Below are 13,680 nucleotides of genomic sequence, written 5' to 3' on the forward strand. Positions count from 1 at the left end.
GCGTAAACCCGGGAGGCGGAGCTTGCAGTGAGCTGAGATCCGGCCACTGCACTCCAGCCTGGGTGACAGAGCAAGACTCCGTCTCAAAAAAAAAAAGACATGATAACAATGCTGAATCAGTAGTGTTTGGAGTGATACATTTGCCCATCTTTGGCCAGTCCTAGAGTAGTACTCATCACAAGCCGTATGACAAATGTGAACTAATGAGGCTAAAATACTGAAGACCAAATAGAACCATTCTAAAGTCAGTTTCACAATGAAATACTCCACCCCCGGCCTGGAAATAGTGATCTGCTGCAGTTGCTATCCTACTGTGGCACCTATCCCTGCTGCAGTGCTTATTACCAGATCAGGTGTCCTCCAGCCAGCCAGCCTCCAGGACAAGTGGTGCCCAGTGAGTCACAACCCAAGGAGGAACAGCTGCAGGTTATCGATTTGCATTCCTGTACATACTTGACTTGGGTGGCAAGGATTTTCTCATTTAGCTTGAATATATTTACTTCTAAAAAGACTGTAGGTCGGGTGCGCTGGCTCACCCCTGTAATCCCAGCACGTTGGGAGGCCGAGGTGGGCAGATCACGAGGTCAGGAGATCAAGACCATCCAGGCTAACATGGTGAAACCCCGTCTCTGCTAAAAATACAAAAAATTAGCCAGGCGTGGTGGCATATGCCTGTAGTCCCAGCTACTCAGGAGGCTGAGGCAAGAGAATTGCTTGAACCCAAGAGGTGGAGGTTGCAGTGAGCTGAGATTGCGCCACTGCACTCCAGCCTGGGTGACAGAGACAGACTTCATCTCAAAAAATTAAAATTAAAATTAAAAAAATTAAAAGACCGTGTCTGTCTTATTGGGAGGAGAGCAGAGCAATCTTTACTTGCTAGAGAACAGAATACCAAATATCAGCTCTCTGTCCTCATAAACAGAAAGCCCATTGTCTGTGCCATGAGAAGAGAACCACCTTGTCAGGAAGATGTCACTCCTTACCTCTCCAAGAAAAAGGGCCCATATTAAAATCAACCTGTGGCTACCTCCCTTAGAAATGTTGTTTTCAGATATTCCCATTCCTAGTTTGAGAGGCAGCCATGGAATATATAGTCTCCTCTGGCCTTGGGGTCAGGAAGAAAGGGAAATCTATTCATAAAAGGAATTTAGATTCTGGTCTTGGCCTCTCAAACACACTTCAAGTGAACAAAGATGGCTCAACCAACAGGTTCCTCCAAGCAAAATTATTCTGGGACCAATGACTCACTCATGTTGTCACTCACGGCCATAAAAAGAATGGTTAAAGCAACCCAGGTTTTCTAAGAATCAGATTTGGTGCAATGAGTTGGGGTACTATGTGCCACAATTGATTCCTTTAATGCAGGCTCAAGCACATGTGCCCATATGTACACTGTGGCTACACACCAGGGCAGAACCTTCTCAACAAGGGGGTCTCCAGCACATCTTTCCAAGATGCTAAGTTGGTGGAGAAAACACACTTTGCACTCATTTGGCAGATGACCTAAGCAGCGTCTGGGAAAAATGCCTTTAACCCCACCTTTGATTCCTTGCTTCTATGCTAGAAGACTAATACATCTATCCCTACTGAGCCAGGAGCTTGCCTGGGGTCAGGGCATTCTCATCAAAAGGCATCTTTGGTATTTTTGAGCTGGCTTGTGGCCAGATCTACAGGGAGGCTGAACTTGAGGCTGCTGAGGTAACTGTGCAGGTTGAGGGCACTCTCAAAGCCTGTGTGTGCTCCATAGCTCCCAGGCTGGTAGTGAGGCTCAATGAGTGACCCGGATTTGCAGATGAGGTTCACCTAGGACATCAGAGGCCACTCATTCAGTGCCATGCACACCAAGGCCTTCAATTCTCAGTCTGCACTGTGCTTACAAGGGTCGTGCTCTGTCAGCACCATATGGATGACGGTCAGTAGGCTCTCTTTGGGGGTCACAACAGTGCCTCCTGTAACAGAAAGGGCAAAGACTGGGAGAGCTCCTGGTCTGGGCATAAGCACCGCCATTTTTAGCATAGTAGTACTGTAACTCCCCAAGGGATTCACCTTGCTGGCTGCCTACACAGAGCAGATTCATCAAGACAGAATTGCAATAGAGAATGAGTAATTCACACAAAGTCGGCTATGCAGGAGACCGGAGTTTTACTATTACTCAAATCAGTCTCCCCAAGCATTAGGGGAGCAGAGTTTTTAAGGATAACATGGTGGGTGGGGGTAAGCCAGTGAGCCAGGAGTGCCAATTGGTCAGGGATGAAATCATAGGGAGTCAAAGCTGTCTTCTTGCGCTGAGTCAGTTCCTGGGTGGGGGCCACAAGATCAGACGAGCCAGTTTATCAATCTGGGTGGTGCCAGCTGATCCATCAAGTGTGGAGTCTGCAAAATATCTCAAGCACTGATCTTAGGAGCAGTTTCAGGAGGGTCAGAATCTTGCAGCCTCCAGCTGCATGACTCCTAAACCATAATTTCTAATCCTGTGGCTAATGTTAGTCTAGTCCCCAGGTAAGAAGGAAGTCTGCTTTGGGAAAGGGCTGTTACCATCTTTGTTTAAACTATAAACTACAAACTAAGTTTCTCCCGTAGTTAGTTCAGCTTGTGCCCAGGAATGAACAAAGACAGCTCTCAAGTTAGAAGCAAGATGGAGTGAGTTAAGTTAGATCTCTTTCACTGTCTCAGTCATAATTTTGCAAAGGTGGTTTCAGTACTTTACAAAGGGCTCCCAGGGGTGCAAGGGCTCAGGGGCTGGGGAGAAGGTTGGCAGCAAACAAGCAGTAGGAGCCATGACGAGGCTCATTCCTGAGGAGGAGACATATAGTCCACGGGCTAGCAGGTCCCTCACAGCCACCATCAGCCCCTTCCACACAGCCACGTGGCCAGTTCATCCTTGCCTGCCAGAGAGAGGTCCTGGAGGATGGCAGAGGTGGTGACATGGTCGTGTGACTGGTGCCTTAAGGCTAGCTGCTTACTCTGTCCACTGACACCTCCAGCCTCTTCAGCAAGGGAGCCTAATCTGTCAGCCTGGCTCCTCTGTTACAGGGTTGGAGGGATCTGCACTGTGGCACAACCAAATTAGCTAACAGCAAAATCTGGAGCATTGCCAGCACTTGCAGTACCAGGTGCAGCCCTATCTCCTGGACTTTCTTCACCTCCCCTGCCTTTGTTTCGCTGTGTCCTGGAGGCAGTGGGTCTGCTGCTGCCATTTCTGGTGGAGCCATTTCCTGTCTTCCCAAAGGTCTTGCACTCACAGTGTCCACCACCTGTCTTCAAGGGCCTTCCCACTTCATCTTGGATGAGGTTGATGAACATGTAGAAGTCTCCGATCTGAGTTTCCAGTTGCTCAACCAACCAATCTTTGAGTAGGGCTGGGTTGACGATGTGAGCCACTACTGCATCTACACACTGACCAAGCTCTTCCGTGGACAGGGAACGGAACTGATGTCCTCATTCAGATTCATGTCCGGTTTCTTTATTAACTCGTCTAGGATCACCCACTGTCTTTCCAACACCACGAACTGCAGCAGGGCATCATAACTGCTTTTGGATAGGCAAATGTTTCCAGGTCATCTAGCTGGGTCTTGAGCTGCAGTATCCGTTCTTTCTGCTTCTGCCTTTGGGTTTCCAGACACTCTTGTTTGTCCTGCTTATTCTGGTCCTCGCCCCACAACTGTGGCAGCTAATTTGTATATTTTTGGTAGAGAGGGGGTTTCACCATGTTGGCCAGGCTGGTCTCAAACTCCGGACCTCAGGTGATCCACCCGCCTCAGCCTCCCACCTAGGGTTCTTTTTAATATTTCCTTATTATCCTTTTAATGTCAATAGAATCTAGAGTGATGTCCTATTTTTCATTTCTGATATTGGTATTCTGTGTCTTCCGTCTTTTTTTTCTTGAACTGTCTGGTAGATTTTATTGATTTTTTCAAACAAATAACTTTCTGGTTTATTAATTTTCCTCTATTGTTTTTACACCGTTTTCACTTTTGTGCATTTTTCTTCCTTTTCTCCCCTTCACCTTGCTTTGAGTTAATTTTTTTCCTAGTTGCTTGACATCAGAGTTTAGATTATCGATTAGAGACCTATTTTCTTTCTTATATAAGCATTTTATGCTATAATATTTCTTGTATGCCTGCATTAATATAGTAGTTGCTAGCCACATTGAGCACGTGAAATGTGACTAATCTGAATTGAGACGTACCATAGTATAAAATAAATATTAGATTTTAAAACTGTAATACAAAAAATTTAAAATATTTTAATAGTTTTTATATTGTTACACATTGAAATAGTTAATATTTGGGGTATATTGTGTTAAGTTAAATATAATGTTAAAATTAACTTTACCCCAGAGAGGGCAAGCTGGTCCCTGTGGCCACAATTAAAGTGAAGAGAGCCGGGCACGGTGGCTCACGCCTGTAATCCTAGCACTTTGGGAGGCCAAGGTGGGCAGATCACTGAGGTCAGGAGTTCAAGACCAGCTTTACGAACATGGCAAAACCCCATCTCTACTAAAAATACAAAATTAGCTGGGTGTGGTGGCGCATGTCTGTAATCCCACCTACTTGGGAGGCTGAGGCAGGAGAATCGCTTGTACCCGGGAGGTAGAGGTTGCAGCGAGCCGAGATCGTGCCATCGTACTCCAGCCTGGGCAACAAGAGCGAAACTCTGTCTCAAATAAATAACCAAATAAGAAAACCTAAGAAATTCAATTAAAATGGGGGAAAACCATTGCCTGCTGGGCTCATAAAATGGGGGAGACTATGGCATCCAGGCAGTGAGGCAGCAGGAGGGCCAATGTTAGTCTGGCTCATCAAGAGACAATACAAAGATGGAGCCAGAGAATGGTCCGAGTCTGAAAATTCTGCCACCACTGAGGGGACTCTAGGCGTAAGGACATTACCACTGCCAGGCTGGGGGCCTGGGCTTCTCTCCCCATTCTCAGCTTTCCTGCCCCTGTGCAAGCACCTCCCCACCTGGAAGAACCCTCCAGGGCTTGGGCTTTGCCAGCTCTGACCCTATTTTAATTATTTATTGTGTAATTTATTATTGTTCCTGTGAAAAGGCCACACATCTCCTCTGTCCTTCTGAGAGAGACAGCTGTCCGTCCATAGGTTCCACAGTCCAGCCTGCTGGGTGAGTACAGCATTGCCCCCCTCCTCTGGCCCTCAGGCCCAGGTGGCTGTGTGCCAGCCAAGTGGCAGTGGATGCTCATGGCAGTGGCAGGGGGTGAGTAGAAGTGGCAGGTGGCCCAGCAACCTCCTTTTCCTCAACTCCTCCAACCACCACCCATCTCTCACCCTCCCCGGTGTCCAGTGTTTCTATCTGTGGTTGGCGGTGGCAGTAATGGCAGATGGTGGCTGTGGTGCTGGTGGCAGCTGCTACGAGAGATGATGAATTCCTCCTTTATGATAAACCAGGCCAGCCTGCAAGATGGTCACCATGACCTCTTCTGCCTGGCTGACTTGACAGGGATTAAATGGAAAAGATATGTATGGCAAGGCCCAACTTCTGCCCCTAATATGTTTCCCGCGGCTCAAGGTGACCCTAATTTGAACAGCTCTAATTGCTGCCTTAAGACAGATACAGTTGGTGTTTGGTAGCAAGATCAAACACCTAGAAGAAGAGAATTGTCAATATTTTGGTGGGGCAAAGACCCCAATTTTGCTGACCTTGAAAATGGAGTGTGGGAGAAAAGACTTTACTATGAATGCCATACTCTGCTTTTCAAAGCAGTTCACAGTCTGCTGGGATGGTGTTTAATGAACCAGAACTTTGTATATATTGGCAAGTGGTTTGTATAGTCTCACGAAAAAGATAAAAAACCTGTAAATAAAAGTGAATGACTGTCCTGCTCTTTCACCTTTTTCTTGCATGGAGACATCAATGTTTGTACCAGTGTGGAAATTAGCCAGCATCAACCTATATACCTTCTTAGTGAAGATCACATCACCCTTGCTCAACAGCTTCATAGCCCATTTCAAGTTATCTTAAGCCAAGTTGGACTAAATAAAGACCCCAATTAAAAGACATACATTACAGGATTGAGCTTTAAAATGAACCAACTATATGCTACTTAGAAAAACTCACTTTACTGGTAAAGACAATTAGAGACTGAAGATTAAAAGATGGAAAAAGATATTCTACACGAACAGAAACCAAAAGCGAGCAGGAGTAGCTATGCTTGTATCAGATAAAATAGATATTAAATCAAAAATAGTTTAAAAAGAAGAAAATAATTATATAATGGTAAAGAGATCAATTCAAGAAGAGTATATAGCAATTCTAAATATATATGCATCAAATACTGGAGCATCCAGATTTATAAAACAAGTATTACTAGACCTAAAGAAAGAGACAGCAATATAATAATAATGGGGGACTTCACTACCCCACTCATAGCATTAGACAGATCACTGAAACAGAAAATCAACAAAGAAACACTAGACTCAAATTGGACTCTAGGCCAAATGGACCAAATCATATTTACAGAACATTCTAACCAACAATCGCAGAGTATACATTCTACTTATCAGCACATAGAATATTCTCTAAGACATATTGTATGCTAGTCCACAAATCAGTCTCAATAAATTTTTAAAAACTGAAACCATATCAAGTGTCTTCTCAGACTACAGGGAAACAAAACTGGAAATCAATACCATGAGGAACTTTCAAAACTATACAAATACATGAAAATTAAACAATATGTCCCTTAAGGATCTTTGGGTCCATGATGAAATTAAGATGGAAATTTAAAATTTTTTTGGCCGGGTGCAGTGGCTCATGCCTGTAATCCCAACACTTTGGGAAGCCGAGGTGGGTGGATCATCTGAGGTCAGGAGTTCGAGACCAGCCTGACCAATATGATGAAAACCCATCCTTACTAAAATACAAAAATTTGCCGGGTATGGTGGCATGCACCTACAATCCCAGCTACTCAGGAGGCTGAGACCGGAGAATCACATGAACCTGGGAAGCAGAGGTTGCAGTGAGCCAAGATCACACCATTGCACTCCAGCCTGGGCAACAAGACTGAAACTCCATCTCAAAAAAAAAAAAAAAAAAAAATTGAAATGAATGAAAATGGATATATAACATAATTCTGGGATATATAAAAAACAATTAGTGCTAAGAGGGATGCTTACAGAGTTAAGTGCCTACATCAAAACAAAATAGAAAGATCACGAATTAACAACTTACTATCACACCTCCAGGAACTAGAAAAACAAGAACAAACCCAACCCAAAGCTAGCAAATGAAAAGAAATAATAAAGATCAGAGCAGAACTAAATGAAATTGAAAACAAAAAAAATTATAAAAAGGATCAACAAAAGTTGGTACTTTGAAAAGATAAGCAAAATTGACAAACTTCTCCCTAGACTATTTATTGATTTATCTAATCAATAACTGTGATTTATCACATAATTAAGGACAAAAACAATATGATTATCTTAATAGATGAAGAAAAATAATTTTATAAAATCCAGCATTCCCTCATGATAAAAACCCTCAACAGAATAGGCAAAGAAGGAACATACCTCAAAATAACAAGGGCCATATACAGCAAACCCATGGCCAATATCATACTGAAGAGGGAAAAGTTTAAAGCAATCTCCCTAAGACCTGGAATAAGACAAGAATGCCCACTCTCACCACTCCTATTCTACATAGTACTGGAAGTCCTTGTCAGAGCAATCAGGCAAGAAAAAGAAATAAAGGCATACAATTGGAAAAGGGAAGTTAAAGTACCTCTGTTTGATGATGATGTGATCTTATGTCTAGAAAAACCTAAAAATTCCTCCAAAAACAAAAAACTCTCAGGTTTGATGAATGAATTCAGCAAAGTTTTAGGATACAAAATCAATATACAAGAAAGCAATCCCAGACGGGCGGATCACGAGGTCAGGAGTTCGAGACCATCCTGGCTAACACGGTGAAACCCCGTCTCTACTAAAAAATACAAAAAACTAGCCGGGCGAGGTGGCGGGCGCCTATAGTCCCAGCTACTCGGGAGGCTGAGGCAGGAGAATGGCATAAACCCGGGAGGCGGAGCTTGCAGTGAGCTGAGATCCGGCCACCGCACTCCAGCCTGGGCGACACAGCGAGACTCCGTCTCAAAAAAAAAAAAAAAAAAAAAAAAAGAAAGCAATCCCATTTACAGTAGCTACAAAAAATAAAATATCTAGGAATATATTTAACCAAGGAGGTGAAAGATCTCTACAAGGAAAACTAGAAAACACTGATGAAAAGAATGACACAAATGAATGGAAAAACACTACACGCTCATGGATTGAAAGAATTAATATCGTTAAAATGACTATACAGCCCAAAGTGATCTACAGATTCAATGCAATCCCTATTAAAATTCCATGTTCATTCTTCACAGAATCAGAAAAAAAACCTTAAAATTTATATGGAACCCCTCCCCCAAAAGCCCAAATAGCCAAAGCAATCCAAAGCAAAAAGAATAGAGCTGAAGGCACCACATTATCTGACCTCAAATTATATCACAAGGCTATAGTAACCAAAACAGCATGACATTGGTATAGAAATAGACACAAAGATCAATGGAACAGAATAAAGAACCCAGAAACAAAGCCACATGCCTATAGCCAAATGATTTTTGACAAAGTTAACAAAAACATACACTGGAAAAAGGATACCCTTTTCAATACATGATGCTGATAAAATTGGATTGCCATATTCAGAAGAATAAAACTGGACCCCCTATCTCTCACCATATACAAAAATCAGCTCAAGTTGGATTAGAGACTTAAACATAAGACCTGAAAGTATTAAAATGCTAGAAGAAAACCCAGGGAAAACACTTCTGGACATTAGACTAGGTGAAGAATTCATGACTAAGACCTCAAAAGTACAGGCAACAAAAACAAAAATAGGCAAATGGGACTTAAGTAAGCTAAAAAACTGCTGCACAGCAAAATAATAATTAACAAAGTGAACAGACAATCTGCAAAATAGGAGAAAATATTTGCAAACTATGCATCCAACAGGGGACTGATACCTAGAATTTACAAGGAATTCAAACAACTCAAAAAGAAAAAAAAAAACAGTATTAATAACTCCATTAGAAAGTTGCCAAATGACATATGTAGACATTTTTTAATATGAAAAAATGTTCAACATCACTAATCATCAGAGAAATGCAAATTAAAACCACAATGAAATATCATGTTACACCAGTCAGAATGGCTATTATTAAGAAGTCAAAATATAACAGATGTTGGCAAAGAGCAGAACAAAAGGAATGCTAATACGTTGTTGTATTTGCGTTAGAGAATGTAAATTACTATAGCCTCTATGAAAAAGTATGGAGATTTCTCAAAAAAACTAAAAATAGAATAATCATTTGATCTATCCACCACCGGCTATCTACCCAGAAGAAAAGAAATTATTTTATGAAAAATATACTTGCACTAGTATGTTTACTGCAGTGCTATTCACAATAGCAAGTATTCGGAATCAACCTAAGTATCTGTCAATGGATGAATGGATAAACAATATTATACACACACACACATATACACATACACATAGAAAGTTTCTTGTATCGGTTCGAACTCCAAGAGCGCTCCAACAGACAGCACCAGGTGGTATGGAGCAACATGTTTTTGTTTTTTTGTTGTTGTTTTTTTTTTTGAGACGGAGTCTCGCTCTGTCGCCCAGGCTGGAGTGCAGTGGCGTGATCTCCACTCACTGCAAGCTCCGTCTCCCAGGTTCACGCCGTTCTCCTGCTTCAGCCTCCCGTGTAGCTGGGACTGCAGGCACCTGCCACCGCGCCCGGCTAATTTTTGTATTTTTAGTAGAGACGGGGTTTCACCGTGTTAGCCAGGATGGTTTGGATCTCCTGACCTCGTGATCCACCCGTCTCAGCCTCCCAAAGTGCTGGGATTACAGGCGTGAGAACATGCTATTTTAATGAGCTCCTGGGTGCAGGCGGGCTGAGACCTAAAATGGCGTCAACCCCAAGTGAGGACGGGACAGGGGTTCATAGCTCTCTGTAAACAGGAAGTGTCCCAGTCTGACATGACTGCTACATAGTACCTGGAAGCCTCTTTCTAGATCTGGGGGTACACGTCTTCCCGCCAGGGTAGGTGTCTTCCAGCCGGCTCTCTTCCTGCTTCTGCTCTCTTGCTGGCGCACGCTGCTAGCGAAAGTAGCCTCGCGCCTTGGACTGGGCCTGAGAACTGAGGAGTTAGTCATCCCTTAAAGCTTTCAGGCCCCAGGGAGAATCTTTCACACATACATACACACCAGCCCATAGGCCATAGTTTGCTTGTCTCTGCTTTAATCAAATCTCTTTCAGAGCAATTTAAAATAAAGAAGAACAGGCTGAGCACAGTGGCTCATACCTGTAATCCCCGTGCTTTGAGAGGCCCAGGGAGGAGAATTGCTTGAACCCAGGAGTTTGAGGTTGCAGTGAGCTATGACCGTGCCACTACACTCCAGCCTGAGCAACAGAGCAAGACCCTGTCTGTAAAACAGTTTTTTAAAAAATTAAAAATAAGAAAAAACTATCTTTTATACTTTAACCATCTCCAAAGATTGTCATTTCTTTTTATAGATCTAAGTTTCTGTCTGGAATAATATTTCTTCTTCCTGAAGAATTTAACTTTTATAGAACAGATCTGCCGGTAATTAATTACCTTAGTTTTCACTTGTCTAAAAGAAAAACGGCTTTATTTCTCCTTCATTTTTGCAAGATATTTTCTCTGGGTTGACAATGTTTTTGTGTAAACACTGGCAAGCTATCACTTCAATGTCTTCTGATTTGCATAATTTCTAATAAGGGCACTTTAATTCTTATATCTGTTTCTCTGTATCTAAATGTCTTTTTTCCCTGGCTGCTTTCAAGGTTTTCTCTAGTTTTTCTTTACATCAGTTTGAATATGATGTGTCTGGGGGGGGCTGTGTGTGTGTGTTGTGTTGGTCCTTATCCTCTTTATCCTCTTTATTTTGGTATTTTTCTCTGCACTTTTTTTTTTTTTTAGATGAGGTCTCATGATGTTGCCTGTGCTGGCCTCAAACTCCTGAACTCAAACCATCCTCTTGCTTTAGCCACCAAAGTAGCTGGGACTATAGGCACACACCGCTGCACTCAGCCCTGAACTTTTTGATCTATAGTTTTATGTCTTTTACTATTTTTTGAAAATTTTTGGCCATTATTTATTTATTTCTTCAAATATTTATTTTATGTTTTTTAATAGAGATGGGGGTCTCACTATGTTGCCCAGGCTGGTCTTGAACTTCTGAGCTCAAGTGACCCTCTCACCTTGTCCTCTCAAAGTCGAATATTTCTTTTGCCACATTATGTCTTCTTCATCTGGGATTCTAATTAGTCATATGCTAAGCTGTTTGACATTGTCTCACAGCGCTTGGATGTTCTCGTTTTTTTCACTTATTTTTTTCTCTTTATATTTCGGTTAGGATAATTTTTATTGACCTATCACCAGGTTCACAGGTTATTTCCTTGTCTTTATTGAGTCCACTGATAATTTCGTCAAAATAATTCTTAGGCTGGGTGTGGTGGCTCATGCCTGTAATCTCAGCACTTTGGAAGACCAAGGTAGAAGGATTGCTTAAGCCAGGCGTTCAAGATAAGCCTGGGCAACACAGCAAAACCCCATCTCTAAAAACAATAATATAAAAATAGCTGGGTGTGTTGGCATGCACCTGTAGTCCTGGCTACTTAGGAGGCTAAGGCAGTAGGATCAATTGAGTCCAGGAGTTCCAGGATGTGAGTGCACTGTAATTGTGCCACTGTACTCCAGCCTGGGGAACAAAGTGAGACCCTGTTTCTAAAAATATATATATATATTTTTTTTTTTAAAGAAATTATTTTTCTCTGTTACTATTTTTTTTATTAATCACATTTCAATTTGACTCTTGTATAATTTCTCTCTGATGAATTTTCCATTTGTTCACACATGTTGTCCAAATTAATTTCAGACTTGCCATGAAGTATCAAAAATAGTCATGTCCCTGAATTCCCAGCCTACTGGGAAGGTGGGAAGCATTCCTGGGGTTGGTTCTGTCTGTGAGTATAGCCTTTTGTAGAGAAAGACCAGGACAACTGAGAGACTCTGTGCTAGAGTCCCAGAATCTCAGAATTCTAGAAGCTTATAGTTTTGGAATCATGGAAACTAGGGTTCCAAAAAATATTTCTTAAGATTTTACAGTTGAATTTTAGAGGTTGAACATTGCCAAAGATGGGAGTTCACCAAACTCGTAAGGCAGCTAAGGCCAAAGGGAAGCTGCCTTCCTTCGGGTAGAATAATGTTGTTATTGTACTATTAAAAGGAGGCCAGTTCCCACCCAGAGTGTCACAGTCAGAACAAAAGCAGGATCTCCCTCCCCTTTCCCTGTCTCCCACTCCCGTATACATCAGAGTGAGATAGCCCCAAATCTGAAGAATAAAAACCAAGGAAGATCAGTACACATTTATCCTCTTTAACATGTTTGTAATGCTATTAGGTAGAAAGTTTTAGTTTCTTCCAAAACTAAAAAGGTAAATTTTTTTTTTTTAAACTAAAAACTAAAAGAAGAGACATCCCAGCACTTTGGGAGGCCAAGGCAGGCAGATCACAAGGTCAGGAGATCGAGACCATCCTAGCCAATACAGTGAAACCCCGTCTCTACTAAAAATACAAAATATTAGCCGGGCGTGGTGGTGCGCGCCTGTAGTCCCAGCTACTCGGGAGGCTGAGGCAGGAGAATGGCGTGAACCTGGGAGGCAGAGCTTGCAGTGAGCCAAGATCGTGCCACTGCACTCCAGCCTGGGTGACAAAGTGAGACTCTGTCTCAAAAATAAAAAACAAACAAAAAAAAACACAATCCTATTCACTAGCCTTGTTGCACATCCTTTTTCTAAAATTTGCTTTTCCAAATCTCTATTGATAGTGGGAGTTGATAACAGGACAGAATATTAGAAATTCTTTTAACTTCACTAAGCCTCAATGATCTCATCTCTAAAGTAGAATAAATTTCTGTTCTGTTTCCCTATTAAGCTTTAATATATTATAATGTGACATCAAAAAGAGCTAATGATATATCCTTAAGTGAGAAAGGTAGGTAGTAGGACAATATTATAGTGCAAGGTTGTTTGTAAAAATGAATATGTGTGTGTCTAGGGCTAGGGGGATAATAGTTGATCTCTGGCTGTTGGAATTATATATATGTTTGTTTTTCATTTGCTTATGTACATTTTCTCATTTTTTACAATGAATATAGTTTATAGAAAATTAAAGTATATAAGAACTCCAAAGTTCAATACAAATACAAGAAATGATTGTCATTGGTCCATGCAAGGTCTCTAAGTGAATTTATTTATTTATCTTCCCCTTGTGTTTATACTGGTGGTTCTCAGTGTCCTGCATCCACCCTTGGAGGACATTTTTCAATGTCTGGAGACACTTTTTGATTGTTACATAAGGGAGGTGTGCTACTGACATCTAGCAGGTAGAGGCCAGGGATGCTGCTAAATGTTCCACAATGCACAGAATGATAACTCCACTTAGAAGCTATTATTATTATTATTATTATTATTATTTTATTATTTTGAGACAGAGTCTCTGATGCCCAATCTGGAGTGTAGTGCTGCGATCTTGGCTCACTGCAACCTCCATCTCCCAGGTTCAAGTGATTCTCCTGCCTCAGCCTCCCAAGCAG

General features: G+C 41.9%; 1 protein-coding gene and 1 pseudogene across 1 annotated transcript in view; one reads left to right on the forward strand and one right to left on the reverse strand.

Moving 5' to 3' along the window:
* The window catches only part of CCDC69 (coiled-coil domain containing 69), a 231,685-nt gene that overhangs the window by 8,348 nt on the left and 209,657 nt on the right, over positions 1 to 13,680 (forward strand). The window lies entirely within an intron of this gene.
* Positions 1,624 to 11,321, reverse strand: LOC126956092 (RUN domain-containing protein 1-like; annotated as a pseudogene).

Source organism: Macaca thibetana, chromosome 6 (genome assembly GCF_024542745.1).
Source record: "Macaca thibetana thibetana isolate TM-01 chromosome 6, ASM2454274v1, whole genome shotgun sequence".
Taxonomy (NCBI): Eukaryota; Metazoa; Chordata; class Mammalia; order Primates; family Cercopithecidae; genus Macaca; species Macaca thibetana.